Source organism: Phodopus roborovskii, unplaced genomic scaffold (genome assembly GCF_943737965.1).
Source record: "Phodopus roborovskii unplaced genomic scaffold, PHOROB, whole genome shotgun sequence".
NCBI lineage: Eukaryota > Metazoa > Chordata > Mammalia > Rodentia > Cricetidae > Phodopus > Phodopus roborovskii.
In genome coordinates this window covers 5,619,993-5,640,711 of record NW_026126409.1, presented here as the reverse complement: position 1 = coordinate 5,640,711, position 20,719 = coordinate 5,619,993, and the positions used below count along the sequence as shown (strand labels likewise).

General features: G+C 36.5%; 1 non-coding gene across 1 annotated transcript; it reads right to left on the bottom strand.

Annotated features, from left to right (window-relative positions):
• Positions 1-8,102: 8,102 nt before the first annotated feature.
• On the bottom strand, positions 8,103-8,209 carry LOC127220507 (U6 spliceosomal RNA). The gene has a single exon (XR_007834376.1). It is a non-coding gene; the product is annotated as a U6 spliceosomal RNA (small nuclear RNA).
• Between the last annotated feature and the right edge of the window lie 12,510 nt (positions 8,210-20,719).

The window sequence follows — 20,719 nt, the reverse complement described above, 5'->3', positions numbered from 1 at the left end:
ATAACAAAATTAAATTAAGTATTATTAAAATATACTATATTCCAATTTAATTTAAGAAAATAATTTATGTTAACAGGATTCTGGAATTCTATCTAAGTATTGTTCCTCCCCAGGATATCATTTCCTTTAAAATCTCTTTAAACTGAAGAATGCTTATAATAAGTTTTAAATCCTCATGGTTTTACTTCCTCCACAGAATATGTTCTAACTAATATGAAATTGATCCTGTGCCCTGTGGATAGACTTTGAGTAGTCATGTCTTTCTTCTATCTTTCATTGTATCCCATTGATTATTATTTCTCTAGGATGTCTGCTTACTTGCTGGGTTCTATTGCACTAACATCAACTTTAAATATATCATTTTGATTATGTAGATGAATTAGACTGCCAACCTCTACCACTTTGAGACATATCTTTTTATGCTTTGTATTTTTTCTGGGTTTTTTTTTTTTTTTTGCCTCATCTATGGCTGTATTTCATTATGAAGATGCTTATTTAACTGGTATATAAAAATATCCCTCTTAAAAAATGCCTTTTTATACTCCAATAGCAGCTTATTTTTGCCTAAGATTTTGGGGTCTGGTTTCTTAATAACGCGAGTTTTCCCCTACAGTCTCATTGCCTGGTTCCAGCATCATCTGGCCTTGCCGCAAGTCCCCTATGTCTTTGTGCTGCTCTTTGACTGTACCTGATCTGAGAACTCTCTTTCTCCTAGAAGGTAGAAAGCTGATGCTCTGCTATTGTGTTTTCACAGAACTAATCTCCCACCCCATTTCATGTTTGCTTTTGCTACTCTTACTAAATTGGAGGCTTTATTTTGTCATTCATTGTTAAACTATACTATTGTTTCTGCTGACATAACTTCTTCATGAATTATGTCTGTAAACAGCACCATCTAGCTTATGTTCTATTGTCTTTTCCCATTCTATTTTTCCCTTTACTTCAACTGTCCCTAGACTTCAACCATTACTCACTTCAGATGTGTATATCATGGACAGCACATACCTGTAATACCAGCATTCAGAGGCAGAAAGAAGGTTGCAAGTTTGAAGTCACCTTTGACTACAGGAAGTCCCAGGCCAAACAGAACTACACAGAGGGAGAGTTAAATAGATGGGATGGTAGTCATGTTTATAAAACAAAATCACATTTTCACTTTTAAAAGTACAGCACAGTTATATTATAATTTCCATGAATCACTTTGGTCTCTTGTCTTAAGACATTCAAGGTTAATTATCTTAGTTCATTTCTCACATTTCTTTAAGTGTTTGTAATGTTCTCAGAATTTAAATTTCTGAAAAAGTCATATGAAAATGTTTAAAGCTGAGTAGTTGTATTGAGTTTGGGTGCAAGTAAAGAAGAGTGGCTGAAATGTGCTTCCAGTCAACATTATTTTCAGTACTGAAAGGCTAGACGTCAAAAGAAAATGGTGACACGTTCTGTTTTGGGAATTCAGAAACTACAGAATATAGTGGAAAAACTGCTTGTGTATTAATTATGACTTTGACATTGCTCCAGATGTCCATAGCTCCTGATGTGGAAGCCAGATGCCCTGTGTGTCCCACCTGCACCTGTCCAGTGCTGCCACGGGTATTAGAACCCCAATGCAGCAGGTGGGCCATGGCCAGCTTCCAACAGCCATCTCCTGGCACTTAGGCAGCCTCCTGGGAAGATAGTGAGGGTAGCTAAAGAGACTTTTATGATTCTATTAGAATCACCAAGTATCAATAGGGGCCTGCTAATTGACATTTAGAGATATAAATTTATTTTAACTACAAATGAAGGTATTTCTGCCTCTTCTTAACTAACCAGTGCAGAAATTGCATAGTTTCATATAGCTTTATTATTAGAATCGACCGTTTCAAAGCTTCCTAATGAGTTTTCAACTTAAGGAAAATAAGCCTAATATGGAGTATAGGAAAATCATTATTTTTTTAAAAATTTGAATTTGAAATAAGCTTGTTTTACATGTCAATCCAAGTTCCTGCACCCTCCATTCCTTCCCTGACCCCACCACCAACCTCCATCCCATCCCCTTTCTGCTCCCCAGAGAGGGTGTGGCCTTCCATGGGGAGGGAGTCTTCAAAGTCTGTCATATCATTTGAAACAGGGCATAGCCAACCCCCCTTGCCATGTGACTGTGCTGAGAGGGTATCTCTATATGTGGAATGGGCTCCCAAAGTCCATTCATGTACTAGAGATAAATACTGATTCACTACCTGAGGCCCCATAGACTACCCAGTCCTCCTAACTAACAGCCATGTTCAGGGTGTCTGGATCAGGCCTATGCTGGTTTCCCATCTGTCAGACTGGAGTCCATGAGTTCTCCCTTGTTCAGGTCAGCAGTTTCTGTGGGTTTCTCCAGCCTGGTCTTGACCCCTTTGCTCATCACTCCTTCCTTTTTGCAACTGGATTCCAGGAGTTCGGCTCAGTGTTTAGCTGTGGGTGTCTGTTTATGCAAACCATATTATAAAATACATATATTTCTTTAAATGTTTAATCTGTCTTCAAAGCAGCTTCAGAATTTTAGTCAATGACTTTTCTTCATTGTACTGTTCACCAAATCTTGTGGACATTTGACTTCTAATAAATTGATTCCAGTTTACAAATTTGTTTTTCTGTGAAAGTTAATATTTGCTTAAGTAGATCAATTGCACATAATTTACTTGTAAATGTAGATGTTTTTATAAGCCTTGAACATTGTTGATTATATATATATATATATATATATATATTCATATTGTTCTAGACTCTGATATAAATAAAGTTATCAGTAAATGCCTGGCCTTGAGGGTTTCACATAATCTACTAAGGGATTCAGAAAGAAGCACACAAAAGTCAGTCTAATGAACAAAGTGGATTCAGTGTACATTCACATGCTGTAGGCACACAGAAAACAGTTTCTACCTTTGCTACATGAAGCTGTAGAAGATTTCACAAAAAAGTATCTTTTGATTTAAAGTTTTTAAAAAGATCGAAGTTGGAAGATAATGAGATGGTGGAAGAATTACAAGGAGTGAGACCCTATGTTCACATGCATAAAGATCTGTCTGTGCATAAACAACTGCAGAGTCTTGTGTTTGCAAGTTGAGACTAGTTAAAATATTGTGGTATGAGGAGATGAGTATTTCAGTGTCCAATGCCATGGTGAAGAGATAGCATTGGATCTAACATAGCTTGACAGATTTTGTATCAAGGGGAGAAATCATCACAATGTTGTTTTGGGAAAAGATATCTAAATATTATGTCAAAGAGATAAAGGAGGAGGAAAGGGAAAAAAGTAATTTATTGGGTAAGTAATTATGAAATTAAAATAACCTGGAATAGATGCTAATGACAATAGCAAACTCCTAAAAGACTTCAGAGGCAGTTTGTTAATTCTGTCTACTAATATTAGGATTTGTGATATGCAAGTTACCACACTCTGGTAATCAGTGAACAGACATATTCCTGAATTTGAGAAGGAAATTGTATGAAGAATACATGAAGAACTAAAATCTAGAAATGAAAATAAAAAGTTGTAAAGTGGAATAAGGATTCTAACAGGCATTTCTTCAAAGATGTCAGGAACTGCTGATAACAGAATACCAATATTGATAGTTAGGTGAGAACAGAGTGTTTAATACTGCCAAATGTAAAATTATGAATAGATCTGAAGAAAAATTTCATGTTATGTATGTCATGTCATAATGAAGAAATGAAGGGAGTAAGTAGGTAGCTATGGAGTAAGTTTAGGGAATTGAGAAAGATGATTAGAGAATTTGATGTAGAAAAAATAATAAAATAACCTTAAAACCAAGGAGAAAAAAAATGACAAATAACTGGAGGCCTGTGTGATACTGGGGAACAAACTTCAGTGCTACTAGCCATAGGCAACTATTGGTGCTTCTATAAATAAGAGGGGAGACTTTTGCAGACTTCATATATATCAGTATGTAATGAGTGTTATATATAAAAAAATATTGAATTGTAGCCTGATTCATATATGAATATATAATACTTTTAATAAATGAAATAACTTTTTAACCAACAAGTAGCTAGAAATTCCTTTCAGATAGGAAAATTATGTGATTAAAAATAGGTTTGTTAACTTTGCCAGTAATCAAATCTAAAAGATTTTATGGTAATAATAATTTTATATAAATCACAAAATAAGTGGAAGAAAGCCAGGTAACTGGAACTCAGATGGGAAGCTCTGATTAACTCTCAGGAAATGACTGACTTTCCAGTAATCAACATGAAAAAGGCAATCAGGTGAGTGTATACTGTGTACCACTGTGGATTCTGTGATGTTCAGGGTTTGTAATTTAGCCTTCTTGCTGATTCATTAGCAATGTGAGTACTCAGCATATATTAATGATCTACAAGGAAAAGATTAATGGCATTCTACAAGTTCAGAGGCTCTCGGAAAAGCTTAAGAGATAAATATGCAATGCTACAATCTTAGAATAACACAGCTGTTATAATAGGAGGCTGTGGGATGTAGGGATTGAAGAAAGCAGGAAACCTCTCTTGCTTCGTTTCAGATGGGACTGCTCTTAGAGGATGTCAGGAAAAGATTCCTGAACTATTCCAGAAGGAAGGAAACATGTAAATGAATGCTTTTTGAAGATTAAACACTTAAACCAAATAAAATCAAAACTCTTGTAGCACTTGGACAGAGTGGGTTGAGATGGGGTCCAAGAGAGGTTGGAACTTGCTGGGGAAGGTGGGCTCAATTCTTTCTGAGAATCTAAGTCTCATACCAAATTGGAGCCTCTTGTCACATTTACCAACAGGAAGATAAATTCTATTCTATTAGAATAGAATTTGTGTGGGCAGAAAATGACCACTGAGAGGCCAACATGCTCTGTGCTTTCTCCACTGCCATCCATTTTTAAGGACTGACAATATAGCAATCAAAAATTAGGATTCCTTTTTAATTTTAGTTTTATATTTATTTGCTTGTTTTACCTTATGTGTAGATAAATCTGTGGCTTGTTGTATATATGTGCACCATGGGCATCCAGTGCCCATAGAGGCCAAAAGAAGACATTTCTCTTAGGTAGGAGATACAGATGTCTCTGAGCTTTCAAATGTGCATGCTGAGAACAGAATTTGGGCCTCTGCAAGAATAACAAGTGCTCTTAACCAGTGAACCATTATGATGTTTTGTTGTTGTTGTTTTGCAAACACTCACTGTTACAGGATTGAAGTTTTATGGAGAAAAGCATCAATAACAGACCAGTTCCAGTGATGGCAAATATTTGCCACAGACACATACGGAACCTGATCAGATGATCTGATTATTGGTTTCTTCAGAGAGATTCTTTCCTTTACATATCTGTTTAATTTACTGGGAAATATTACTTTTTAATATTCTATTACCATTAGGGTCGTTGCCACTAAAATATTAAGCAGAGAGATTATGTTGATTAAAAAATCCTCAGTATGGGCAAATTATTAATAAAAGACCAATATTTTACTGATTGTAACAAAATAATGAGGAAGCAGCAGAACTGTAGTCCAGTTCTCTGCCTTTAGAATTAAAATGAAAGCCACCAACTTCATAAACAAGATGATTCCTGAAACTACATCATGCACCTTATGACCTGTATTGCCTTGATGCACTGGGTCTTTATATCCACAAAAGGGTAAAATCATAAAAGTAGTTATAGAAAGGCTGCTGTGTGTATCATTTTGTGTCTCCATTTAACTAGCTGGGTGTCCAGGAATCCACCGCATTCTTGCTCAGCCTTTGGAACATTAATACTGAGGATTTCTCATCCTGGCACATGAATAAACAGGATGTACTCTTAGACCCACAACTCCAGAGACTGTTCTGGCATCAATAGAATTGGCTCTTAGCACTGTGTTTCTAGTGTGACAGAAGCTGTCACAGCAGAAGTACCAGCATGGCAGACTGGTACTCTGCATGCCCTGTTCTGACTGGAAGGCCATTATCTGTCTGAGACAGAACCTCCTATAAAAAGAGATGGCATCCCAGTGACATTTTCTGAAGTTGGAATTTAAGAGAAACAGATTCATAATTCAATCCATAAAATATAATCTAAATAGCATAGTGACACTTCATGTTTTCTAGAAGGTGAAATTAACAGGTTATATTTGTTTCTCTCTAATACATATGACTATATGTTGGCACACACATGCTCTCTCTCTCTCTTACCCAGCCATGACCAGTTGTTCTTTTATTATTCCACATTCAAAATTTATTATGTGGGGAGTGTCTTCGCCTGCTCAATAGAAACACTTCCATATTTGACTGCAGCATTTCTCACAGAGCATTTGTGTCAAAAGAGTTCAACAAAAAGTTTGTTCTTAATATTCTAAGTTGTAGCCCACCTTATCTACTAGGGACTGAGTGTTCATCTTGGAGCAGACCCAAGATGCCCCTAATTCTTCACCTCTGAACTTCTGGGTATTTCTTTATAATTCATCTTCATTTGTTAATCTTCCACTAAGTAGAAGAACTCCTGTCTAACAGGGAACCAAGGCACTACACTATGTTGGGAATTCAGTGGGACAACGTTGTCTTCCATACTGTCCCAATGAATTATTTCTTGTCATCCCTTTTACCCTATATTTTTAGCCCATTCTCATCCCTTTGTGACCCCTGTTAATCCCAGCAAAGCTTTCAACCAGAGGCTAGAGATACAAAGGGCATGTCTTAAGATGGTGAAGGGAATTTATAGCAAGCTCACAGCTAACGTCATCTTAAATGAAAAGAAACAACTCAATTGCACTAAAATCAGGGATAGGGGAGGACACTCTGAACAGGGTACCAGTGGTGCAGGAGTTTAAACTATCAATCAATAAATAGAAGTTAAAAAGTTTCTAGGTAGCAAAGGACACTACTATTCAAGCAAAGCAGCAATCTACAGCCTAGGAAAGAATATTTGCTAATTACACACCTGAGAGAGGGTTATCATCTAGAGTAGATAAATAACTAAAACAGCTGAACATCAAGAAAACAAATAATACAATAGAGAAATGAGTCATAGAGACAAATAGAGTTCTCAAAAAATGAAACACAAATGGCTAAGAAAAAATTTAAAATCTGTCACCATCTTTAGCCATCAAAAAAAAAAAAATCATCTCATCTCGAATTGTCAAAAAACAACAGCACATGCGGGGAAAGAATGAGGGAAAAAAAAGGAAACATTTATTCATTGCTAGAGGGACTGCAAACTTGGTACTGCCAGTATGGAAATCAGTACGGCAGTACTAAAGATAGCCTACCTTAAGGCCTAACTCTTAGGCATACAGACAAAGGATTCCATGTTTTACTCTAGAGATACTGGCTCATCCCTGTAACCATAATAGCCAAAAATTAGAAACAGCCTAGATGCCTCTCATTAGGTAAATGGATAGTGAAAAGGTGGTACAATTTCACAATGGGATCTAACTCACTATTCAGAAATTGTGAACTTTTTAAGTGAACAGGGTAGTGCTGGAATGAATCATCTGGACTGTTGAAATTCAGGAAAGGCAAATTTTACATGTATATTTCTTATGTGTGCATGCCAGTTTTTAAGCTCTCTCTATGTGTTTCAATCTAAATAACCATAGAAGTCAGGTAATTAGCAAGGAGCCAGGAGGTATGGTGGGTGTTCCAAGGATGGCATAACATAATATAGTGCTCTAAAAGAGAAAAAGGAGAAACTAAAGAGATTAAATGTGGAGGCAGCTGTGAAGAGAGGAAAAGGAAGGCAATATGGTGAGGGATAATTAACACTAAAAGCTTCAGCAAAGCTGTATGGAAAGCTGTTTAACTTGTAAGTACGTCTCAAATTGTATATTCTAGTGGGTCTCAACTTTCCTAATGCTGACACCCTTTGATACAATTCCTCATGTTGTGGTGACTCCCAACCATAAAATTATTTTCATTACAACTTCATAACTGTAATGTTGTTATTGTTGTGCATGATAATATAAATATCTGATATGCAGGATATCTAACAAGAGACCCAGGTGAAAAAATTTTTCACTGATCCTGATGAGGCTTACAAGATGAGAACCTCTGGTATATACCTATAAAAGGAATTTAAACAGAGTCACAGTGTAATGAGTGGGGGGGTAATGTCCTCAATAGATACCTTTTTAAAAATATGAAACACTTCATGGATTTGTGTATCATTCATGCATGAGGGTCATGCTAGTCTTCTCTGTATCGTTCCAATTTTAGTATGTGTGCTGCCAAAGCAAGCACACCAAATTGGTATCATATGCCAAAATAAAACAGCCAGTGCCCACAATGGCTTATATCTTCTTGAATCATTGGCCAAAAGGATCCCATATACACGCTCCCCCCCAAAAATATTACAGAATATTTCCAAGACAGTTGGTTACCTTCCACTACCTGATAATAAAACTCTAGGGCTAAAGACACCACTTATTAATTTCATTGAACATAGAGAATCTGGTTCCTGGCTAGAAGCTTCACCTATGCTAACTGGCATCCACAGTGCTGGAAGGCACAAGGCAGATTAATGAAGAAGAAAAGAAGTTAGTGACAACAGAGACATGCCTGCAGGGCAAACTGGTACTATAATGGAGGCGTAAATGTTATGGAAGTAACCAATTACAATTACTTTTAATATTGGATGTAAGACCCACATTATGAGATGGAAACCATACCTCATACTGGTAAAGTGGCCAGTAACTTTAGTCTAGATAGATTTTAAACCCTACAGAAAAATCTACTAATATTATTCTGCTGAAAGAATATCCTAACAACATACTGCAAAGTGCAGCATCACTCAAACACCATAAAATTCTTTTTCATTAGATGGTAATTGACACAGATACCCACAGCTGGACAATGTTCAGAGAGCAAGAGACAATGGCACATTAAGCCCCATTTATCTTTAATATAGAATTTAAGTTTAATTTTCATTACAAAATGTACTTGATCAAATCTCCAAACATAGTGTTTGCCATTGGATAAGGATTATCAGTGTGTGATTTGATTCAATGGGATGTGACTACAAACTTCAAAGTACCAAGAGAACTTGGAGACCATTCTATAGATAGCAATGGAGTCAAAGATTTAAAGCTAGAAAGGACTTAGGAATCAATACAGTCCCCTCACTACACAAAGAAGAAATAAATGGAAAAGATAACTAAGACAAATAGCCTAAGAATTATTTATTTTGTTGAAAGAAAATGCAGGGCAGTATTTTCTAATTACAAATACAAATGTGTACAGAAAGAGCATGAGGGCATTATTTTACTATTCAACACATCACATACAAATCCAACAACACACAATGGTGCACAGTGATGATATGTAGGCATTCATGCTCAATCAAGGAAAATAGTAAAATTATGTTAGTAAGGTCAACAATTTTAAAAAATAGATAGTTAAGCTCTCAATAACCTGAGATGTTCTAAGGTTTTTTCTAGAATTTCAATGTGAACATCTGTGTTGTTTTCAGTACACATAACAATGTTTGACAATTACATAGCAATTTTTACAGATCAAAGCATCTTTTAATATAACTCAATAAGTAGAGACAAAAACTAATGAAATGAATATTAATATTCCCCTTATGATTTCTAGAAACTAGAGAACAGAGAAAATACAGTTTCACAATATTAGTTAATAAAAAGCAGGCACTGCAAAAGGTCAAGATTGGGTAATACAGTTAACAATAAATGAACCTGCAATCAAATCAAAAGAATATAAATAGACCATAAAAAAGGAAGGAAGAAAATACATGCAAAAAGAGAGAAAATACAGTTGAGATATTCAGTGAAATGCTAATATTTTTGTGGATAAAAGAGAACTGTATTTGAATAAAATTAGTCTTGAGAAATTGCTGCAAGCAAATAATTACTTCCATTCAAGTTTGGGTCCTCTAGTATCACCCTTCAGAACAACTTGAACGCAGCATCACTGTGAAGTCAAAGCCAGCAATCAAGATCTGATGATTCACCTGCACCAAGTGACACCCTCTAAGAATATAAGTGAAGTAACCTTTATGTCTTCAACAGCACATAATCCAAATGGTTAATGAATGCTGTCAATACTTCATGAGGTTTAAAGTAATAAAATATCTGTGTCCTTGCCTGGCAAGAAGACTCAGCAGATAATGGTGTTTTCAGTAATGCAGAACTGAACAGTAAAAGGAAAGATTGAATTCCACAAGTAATCTTCTTACTTTATAATTTGTATTCAAATGTAACAATATTTACCTTCCAATACTTTAAAGAAAGCCCAAGTGTTAAAACATTGTGAGGTATTTGAATTTGCTATATGAATGTACAAAAATAAAAAATAATAGATTACATGTGTACATTTTTAATATATTGCACCAAAAAAATAAAACTGGAAGTCAGCATGAAGAACTGATGAGCACAGTTACCCAAGGTAGGGTGGAAGAGTGGGCTGTACAGACAGGGTGGGACTGGGACCCAAAGATTACACTTTCAATACATTTTTATAACTTTTGATTTTTACATTCAAACTCTTTGATCACATATTCAATTTCTTTAATCATAAGAAGAGTAACAGAGCAAGTAAAAGTTAAAACATATATATTCATTTATTCTAATAATGTTTATTCAACAACTCTAGTGTGTCAGAAGCTGCATCAGGCATGGGAGAATAAAGAATGGCAATCCTGGTACTTAAGAAGCATAGAGCCTGGAGAAAGAAGCCGACAAGCAATCATGACCTAGATTTAAAACCTGAGTGACTGAGCGAAGAAAACTGCACCAGTAGAAACCAAAACCAAAAAGGAAAGCCACTTTAAGAAATAATGTCCTTGATAGGAGGTAAGCTACAATTTGACAGAATATAGGCTTTATGCAAATTGAAATGTCTTCTGTGAGTTCATATGCAACTGACATTCAGGAAGATTCTCAAACAGCAATTTGAGTGTTCTTCTGAGACCAAAAGTCTAGAAGAGAAAACAAAAAGATGAAAACAACACAAGGAGTCATTAGCAGTGTCCACCATGGTTGGATTTAGGACATGTTTCATTTTAGGTCTAGAGACCTACAAGACTGACACCAACTAACATTTTGAGCAACAGTGGACAGGCTACCATAAGTGCCTTTCCCTGATAATGAGATCGACAATTAACTTATCCACCATCTAGTACCTCATCTAGTACCTGTTGGAAACAGAAGCAAACCCCCATAACTAAACACTGAGTCAAACTAGAATCCAGATGCAGAAACACATAGAGACAGCTGACCTGAACAAGGAGCAGCTAATGCCCCCCCCCCAGACTGATAGCTGGGAATCCAGCATGGGACTGACTCAGACCTCGTGAATATGGGTCTCAGCTAGAAGGACTGAGCATTCTAAGGGACTTCAGACAGTGGAACCAGGATGTATTCCTGGTGCACAAAAGGACCTTGCAGACACATCTCCCATAGAGGGATACTCTCTTAACCTAGAGACAGGGGAGAAGTCTTAGTCCTTACTTCAAATGACTTGACAGATGTACATGACCCCACCTGGATGGTATAGCCCTACATGTGAAATGGGTGTGGGGGGATGGGAGGGGAGGGAGGTCATGGTGCATGTGAGGGGATAGAGAGGGTAAGAGGATGGGAGGGAATGAGAGGGAACTGGGTTCAACATGTAAAATAAATTAATAATAATAATGATAATAATAATAATAATAATAATAATAATAATAATAATAATGATAAAGAAGTTTCAACTCAAGATTTCTGTTATTCTCCCCACAAAGAAGATAGAACTATTTTGGAATAAGATAAGCAAATGGTTTAAAATATAAAAAGTCCTTTGGAAAGGATATGACAATGTAAAATTAAAGATATAGTAATACAACTGCACTGGGTGATGTACTACTTCTGAAGTTGGGTATCTAACATCAGGTGAGTTGGCTAGAGTCATTTTATGATTTATTGCATAGCAATGATTCCTCAGTACAGCATTATTCAAAAAGATACTCAGATTTGAATCAACATTCTTCTATTTTTGATCATTTAAGGAAATCAGACTATACTGAATATTACTCACTCCCAGAATCAGCTGGGAGGACTTGATGTGAATAAAGCCGATTTTTGCCAGTTTGCCCTGTAGGTGACAAACTCCATGTAAAGGAAAGCATGAGGGGTGTTGTTGCAACTCCTCATCAAATCCAGATTCTTCGTCATTTGATGTCAGTCACAAAAGGAACTTGAATCCTGATGAGCAATAACAATCTAGAGAATGTAGCTGGAAGTTTTGAATTGAACTTGACTCTCATAATATGACAGAGTACTGGCTTGGGTGTCTGCTTATGTCCTTTTTTAATATATCTTGGAAAAAAGGGATTTTTTTTGTTTTTCTATTAGATTATTTATTTACTTATTTATTTTATATAAACAAGTCCATTTAAATAAAAACAAACCATTATGGACAATATTTGGGAATTTGGGTGTCATTCTTTCCAAACTACTTCCTGCTGGTAAGGGGCACTGTCATGGGGGATTCTAATAAGATGCAGAAATTCTGGCTGTAGTCTTCAAGGCTGCTTTGCCCAGCTGTTTTGAATGTAGGATCACCTGGTACTCTGTTTCAGGTGGTCTGGCTTGATCAAACCACATTAGTCTGGAAGGAATCCACAGCTTTTCTTTTTCTGTGGAAACAAAAATAGAAATCCTTTTTCCCAGTAACCTGTCCTTGAACTTAAATTTTGGAGTCAGAGCATTTTTTTTTTAATTTAATATTTTACATGTCGATCCCAGTTCCCCCTCCCTCCTTCCCTCCCTTCTTCCCTCCCTCCCTCCTTTTACCATCTCTGCCCTCTCACATGCATTCTAACTGATAGCTGGGAAGCCAGCATGGGACTGACTCACCCCCCCCCCTCCGAATATGGGTCTCAGCTAGAAGGACTGAGCATTCTAAAGGACCTCAGACAGTGGAGCCAGGATGTATCCCTGGTACACAAAAGGACCTTGCGAACACACACCCCATGGAGGGATAACTGCCTTAACCTAGATACAGGAGAGAATCCCTAGTCCCTACTTCACATGATCTGTCAGATCTACATGGCCCCAACTGGATGGCATTCCCCTAAATATGGAATTGGGGTGGGGGATGGGAGGGGAGGGTGGTTAGGGTGCACGTGACAAAGAGATTTTTAAAAGTATGACACAAATGACTCACTCCACCAATATAAAGGAAATTTCAAGGTGGTGAGTGCTAAGTGAGATTGACTGTCTCCAGTTCCTCATAGGTGTTCTTGTCAACCAGAATACAATGTTTTGCTCCTGTTTTTATTGCCAATATAACTTTGCTATGCAGAAGAAACTCATAGGACATAAAACACATTTTCAGACTCTAATTCCAGCTTTCCCAAGAATGGAATTTACAAGTATAATAATGGCAATTGTCCACACTTGAAGATGGAGTTTTCCCCATCATCACTCACTAGTAAGAACAGCTATGGAAAGTAGAATTAAAGTCATTACTTTACAGATTATGATCTATTGGAACAGTGTCCAAATTATCAACACAGAGACTGAGTTACATCAGTTAGTGTCTGATATGTTTGTGTTTCATTTCAGCAGAAGAAATTAACAGTATCACATATGCAAAAGCAAACAAAGCACTCAGAATTATTACAATTGAGATGTAAATATGCTTGTTTTGAGATACCTTGAACTACTTATATTAAAGATCAGAAAAAAAAGATCAGCATGTATTTTAGTCTCTTCATTTTCTCAAAAGATCACAAATAAAAGAGATTTGCACCTGGCGAGAAAAGAAATGAAGTTCTTATACTATTCACATTCTCCCAGGGCATATAATCCAATTCTGATCATTTGATACAGGCAGCATGATTCCAAATAATCAAGGAAAGACAATAAACTAATCTTTTATACTTAAGCTTTATTTATAAGTCTAGGAAGTATGCAAAATTTTTCAACACTCATGTATACAGAAGACCAAAGTTTTATGTGGTTTTGCAAAAAGTAAGTAGATAATAAATATTAAAGACATGATTTTTTATGTATGTAGGAATATCTAAAAGTCTGTAGAAATTATGAGGAAAATGTTAATAGAATATCCTGGAAGGTGAAAAGAATGAAACTTGGAGTCTGTAGTGGACGATGGGATGTGATTTATGGCTCCCATACACCATAATGGCCTTGAACATTTTTCTGAAGATTATAAACATGTAAAAGTAAATGTTGAGTACATGACTTGGTCATAATTATGAGAAAAAAAACTATAGAAGATGAAAGAGGAAAAAATCAGAAGAAAGCAATGCAATAGATTATGTAAAGAAACAGATCATCATTTTGTCTTTTTCTCAGGAACATCATAAAGGAAAGATCAGAAAACTCAAGGATCTTATTTCTACAGAGATGGGTGTCATACCTAGATAACAGGTGTGTTTCACTAGAGGTTGTCATGATTTTAAGGAAAAGGAAGTAAGACTCAATCTGTAGACTAGAATGAGGAAAAAAAAATCAGATTGTGTTTGCAACCATGATTCACCCATCACTCTTCCTGCTGTGCTAACTGAATTTCTAATTAATTCAAAGGTGATTTAATGAGGTTTCAATAACATCCAATTCATCATGATATAGTAAAGTAGGAGATTTAGAATCATGCAGAATTCAGAAAGGACAGCGAACCATGATTGCTTGTGCCCTTCAATGAACAAGAACTGTTTAAAGGCAGTTCATGGACCATTTCCACATAAACTTCAACAATGCTCCTGTACTATCCATTTTGTAAAGATAAGGACCTTCAGCCAAACAAGAGTTAACTTTTCCTAGGTCACAAATAGAATGAAAGTACAAGCCCATTAACCATCCCATACTTCCCAGTGTGTCACCATTAATTCAATACAGTTTCTCCACTCTAGAGATCATGCAAAGTCATTGCTTTATGTGGGTCAGCAGTTCCATTAAAGTTTGAAGATTTTCGTTTGAAAACTTAAGAAAAATAAAAGAACAAGGTCTTTCTTCCACATTTAATGTGAACTAACTCCTGATCAAAGTTAATTGACAGGTAGTGTATTTTCATCAGGTGAAGTTACATTGTACACTGTGTTGAAAAACAGCTACTTACACTTACACTGTGGGGTTTTCCCCATCCACAGCATTAATAAAATAAACATAGGAAACCCTACAGACCAGAGGTGTTAAAGAACATGGGTACTGTGAGGGAGGACTTAGGGATAAGACTACATGACCATGAATAAAATTTTCAATAATTAAGTCAGGAGAAGAATAGAGGAGAGCAAGAAAAGTGATAACATAATAGAGGAAGCTGTTATAGGTTTAAAGAGAAATCTGGCACTGGGTAATTTCCAGAGATCTACAATGATGACCCCAGGTAACAATCTGAGCAATAGTGGAGAGATGACCTTAAAAGCCCTTCCTCCATAATGAGATTGATGACTACCTTATATGCCATCTTAGAGCCTTCATCCAGTAGCTAATGGAAGAAGAAGCATACACCTACAGCAAAACACTGAACTGAATAGTGAAACTAGTGAACTGAACTAGTTGCAGACAGGGAGGAGTGATGAGCAGAGGTCAAGACCAGGATGGAGAAACCCACAGAAACTGCTGATTTGAACAAGTGGGAGCTGATATCTAGGAAACCAGTATAGAACTGACACATGAACATGGGTGTTAGTTGGGAGGATTTGGGTGGTCTATGCGGCCTCTGGTAGTGTATCAGTATTTATCCCTAGCATACAAATGGACTTTGGGAGTCCATTCCACATAGAGGGATACTATCTCAGCCTAGATACATGGGGGAGGGCCTAGGCCCTGATTCAAAAGATATGACAGACTTTGAAGATCCCCCATGGAAGACATCACCCTTCCTGGGGAATAGAAAGGGGAAGGGATGGGGACTTGGTGGAGCAGGGGTGGAGGGTAGGGTAAGGGAACAGGGGTTGACATGTAAAACAAGCTTGTTTCAAATTCAAATAAAATTTATCATAATAATTTGTCAATCATTATACTTCTGCCTGTTGAGATGAGACCTTCAGCCTACTTAAATGTAATCAGGTTTATTTCTGACACTACATCCCTGGCAGCCCTCTTTACAGAATAACTTTAGAAAACTTATGATCATAAATTCTTTCACTGTCTCCCAACCCCTTCCCATATGGACAACTGAAAAACGGTAGAAGACTTGAGAGTAATTTCAGGAAGACAGTCTTTAGGATAGGACTCCTTTTCCCTAGTCTTTGTGAAGAGTTTAGTCTAAACTTCTTATTAAGTAGGAAGATTTAGAACTTAATCTCACCAATCAACCTCCCATTAATAATTCCAGAAATTGTCCCAGCTCATCCTAGCACCTAAAATTTACCTCTATTTTGTTTTTCATAGTTGAGATCAGTTTCTTCCCTTGAGTTCATTGTCAAGTCTCCAACTCTGTCTTATACCATTTAACTTTGTCAGAAGTAGAAAGCAATTTCAAAGGAGGACAGGCATTAGTCAGGAAGAAGAAGATAACTTTGTCATGGACATTCTACTGTAGAAAAAGAATGGATTGCTAAGGCAGGTAAGATAGGACAATGGATAAAGAAGCTTGCTACATAACTCTGAGGATCTAGGTTTAATTCTTAGATCCAAATGTACAAGAAAAATACAAGCTCCCAAAAGTTGTCTTCTGACTTCATGCCAACACATACACTCACACACACAAACACAAATGATGGAGAATTCCTGGGATGAGCTATCCATGCAAACAACGCAAAAACTCTCATTACACCTTGGTTACATCACTGAAGAAGGCTTCCCTGAGAATGTGGAAATCCTGGCAAAGGCTGAAAGAAGTAAAGAGGCGTGGCTACACACAGAAAATAAATGACAGGTTTAAAAGAGGAACTATTATAAAATTTATACTCTTAAGGCATAATAACAGACTTTTATGCAGATTAAAATGTATTTGAATGCAAATTCTGGGCATATTTTATGCAAATCAACATGTGGCCTTCCTGACTGTTTCATATACTTGGCTGTGACCTTGGAGAGACCTGAGCCACAGTTCCTTTCTTCTGCTTTAACTGTTAGGTATAGGAAGAGTCTAATGTAAGCTTCTCTCCATGTGACTAAACAAGGTTTCAGGATCGACAAAAGTAAATTCATAATAAACTGATATATTTTTGCCAGAGGAATGTATTTAGGCTTAGGTACCAAAATCTCTAGGATAGCATGTTGGACTATAATGGATTTCAGAACTATCAAAAAATTTCAAGGTCTAATATGGACTCAAGAGCTTTGATGAGCCATATAGAACAGAAATGAGCTTTAAGGTTGGTTGATCCTTTGAACAAATCTATCACCCATTAAAGAAACAGCAGTTGTCCACGAAATTCTGTAGGCTCATGGAAGTTTTATACTTGAGCTCAGATACATTTGTGCTAAAATTTCTACCTTTAAGAGCTCCAGCAAATAAAAGACTTAACTTCTCTGAGCTTAAAGTTCACAAGTATAGCAGAAAAGGACCCTGATACCAGGCCACTTAATATTGCATCTGACACAAAGAAGGTAGTCAATATAAGAAGGTGCTATCACCATCATCATCTCTACTGTAGCTTCTCCTAATGTTTAAATCCCTGCCTCCAATCTTAAAAGCCATTCTTACTTGACTTTAGTCTCCTCTGTGTGTGCCCCCCATGTGTTTGTGTGTGTATGTGTGTACATGTATGTGTACATGTGTGTATGTGTATGTACGTGTGTATATGTGTGTGGTGTGTGTATGTGTGTATATACGTGTGTGTGTGTGTGTGTGTGTACATGTGTGTATGTGTGTGCACATGTGTGTATGCTCCAGGTATTCATTGTATCACTCCTCTAAAAAGTAAGTTTCTAATCCATTAAAGTGTAGATAAGTTAATTTATTTTTGTTTTATTTATTTTATTTTATTATTCATTTTACATACTAACAACAGTTCCCCCTCCCTTCTCTCTCCTCCCCTACTTTTCCCAAACCCACCCCATTCACTCCTCAGAAAGGATAAGGCCTCCCTTAAGGAGTCAACAAAGCCTGGTACACTCACTTGAGGCAGGACCAAGCTCCTCCCCCACCCATCAAGGTTGAGCAAGGTTAAGCAAGGCCAACCTTGATGGAATGAACTGGATTTTGATAAAATAATTTCTACTGCACAGTTACTACAATGGTGAAAGTACATTACTTGCTCAGCAACTATCTTTTATTGGCTTTTCAAATGTAGTACTTTATTAGTTTTCTTTCTAATAAAGTAATTCGTTATTAGTTTCTGTAACAAACCACAGACTAGGTGGCTTACAAAAGAGAAAACTATATTATTACAACAGAGAGGTCGTACATCCAGTGTCATGACTTTGGGATGGTGGTTTTCCTGGATTTGCAGATGGTCATCTTCTCTGTGCCCCCATAGCATCTTATTTTGACAAGACTACATTTTACCATACCAACCTCATTTTGACACCATTCTTTCCAGTACAGTAAGGCCTTCCATATATCTCCACTTTCTGCAGCCCTTAGTGGTAATTTCATCACAGGGTTCTGTAGCAAACACTATCAGCCTGCATTCACCATCCTTTCATAACTTTTTTTCATATTATTTTCTCACTAGCTCTTTTGTTTTTACCTCTGTGCCTCATCCACTATTGCTTTTATTTATTTATAGTTGTTGACCATTTCTTAATTATTAAAAATATCCTTGAATTTTTTGAATGCCAATGAAATGGAAATTTACTTGAATGGCAATAGGTCCTCAGTCAGGTTCTGGAACATTAGTGTCATTCAGCTTTTCAGGATAAAATGACTTGGAACTTGTATAAGAACACATGATAGGGGGGTAAAAATCCTAAACTTTTTTTTTTTTACTTCAGAGGTCTGAGATCTAAAGGTTCCATATCTATGAAAACCCCAAGTACTCATGCAGCATAACCAAGTAACAGCAAACACCCATTGGAAAAATAAGCAAATTAGTGAATATTCAAATAAGCTGTGGTTCTCAGTCTTCCTAATGTTGCAGACCTTTAATACTGCTAAAATTATATTCATTGCCATATGAAATTATGTAATTTTGTCATCATAATGCATCATAATGTAAATATCTGATATTCAGGATATCTGATATGTGACCCCAAAGGGGTCATGACCACACAGGTGAACAATGAGTAGTAGGCAGGTCAGGAAACCACAACTAGCAGTTAGAATCTGTTTTTCTGAAAGGCTCACAGAATAATATTCACACTGCTGTCTTTCACACTCACAGAATATTCACCCTGACTTATCTTGACTTACAAGAGCTGCTGGTGTGAAGAATCTTTACTGTGAGACACTGTGTGGAGACTAATACTAACAAACAGCCAGCCTCATTTTAATTGTTGAGATCTTCCTGTTTTCCAGAACTGTTGAAACTTACACAATGATGTGCAGGGATTTCAGAAATATTATGGAACTAAGGTTCAGGAGAGAAGAAGATAGGAATGCCTCATAGTTTAAATGAGCAAAAACGAAAAATTTGCTCATAAGAACTGACAGGCCATTCTGTTTCTTGTCTTAGGTAGCTGTCTTGTTCACTTTGACAAAACAGAATACTTAACTTATGAGTTCTCTTATTATGTAATTTGTGCTAAAATGGCTTCATTTTCAGACAATGATTTGCACTAGTCCTTCAAACAAAAATAATCTCATCAATATACTAACCACTATGATGTATGTGCAAAAAGAACTCATTATGAAAAGGAAACCTTCTGTTTTAAAAATAAAATTGTGTAGCTTCCTTAAACTATAACTTCTATTCCATTTAATTTTTTCCTATTATAAAGTTGAATAATAATGATTAAAATAAATGGGTAGGGTATTTGTCAGCTTACTGTTATTATGACAAAAATGCCGGAGATATTTAACTTACAAATAGGAACTATTTTTGACTCATGGTTTTGTTAAATGTTTGCTTGGCCTATAGTGAATCAGTCTATTAGAGCAGATTTGTGTGGCAGAGGAACATTGATTATCCAGTGGTTTCAGGGAACCAAAAAGAGAGAAGGAGCAAGATTCGTGACAGCCCTGTCAAAGTCAAAGGCATGCCATCAGTGGCCTCAATTTATTTCACTGGGTTCTAAATCTTAAAAGCTCCACTTGTTCCTAATGCCACAACAGGTCACAAGTAAGACTTTATCAGGTGATCTTATCCTTCAGAGGATACTTATGGTCTAGACCATATGGATCTGGACACTTAACTCAGTGATTTTAAGTGTACTTCTTTTGGTTTTGCAGAGGACCTGGGCCCTACTCCAATTGCCCACATAGCGGTTTACAACCATCTGAACTCCACTTCCAGAGTATGCAACACCCTGTTCTGGCCTTATGGATACTACACATGCATGTAGTGCACAGACATATATGTAGGCAAAACACACATACCTGTATGATAACTATAAAAAAAATTAAAAATTTAAGATCTAGACTACAATAGCTGGATATATAAAGAAGGCAGTAAATACAGACAATATGGACATGTAAAGTAATAGATAAATACAGACAATATGGACATGTAAAGTAATAGAAACTTTATGACTTTGGTCAGAAAGTATTATTGTTAGGTACTTTTAGTGATATTTTGGGGGGACAGTTAACTGGCTTCCTTTTCATTTGTAACAAAGGCAAGGGAGAACAGAGACAAGTGCACATTTCTAAGTGTTTTGTTAGAGCTTGAGTTTGGAGTCCCCAGTGGAAATGCATTTTCATCACAAACCACCTCACAGTGTAATACAATTTATC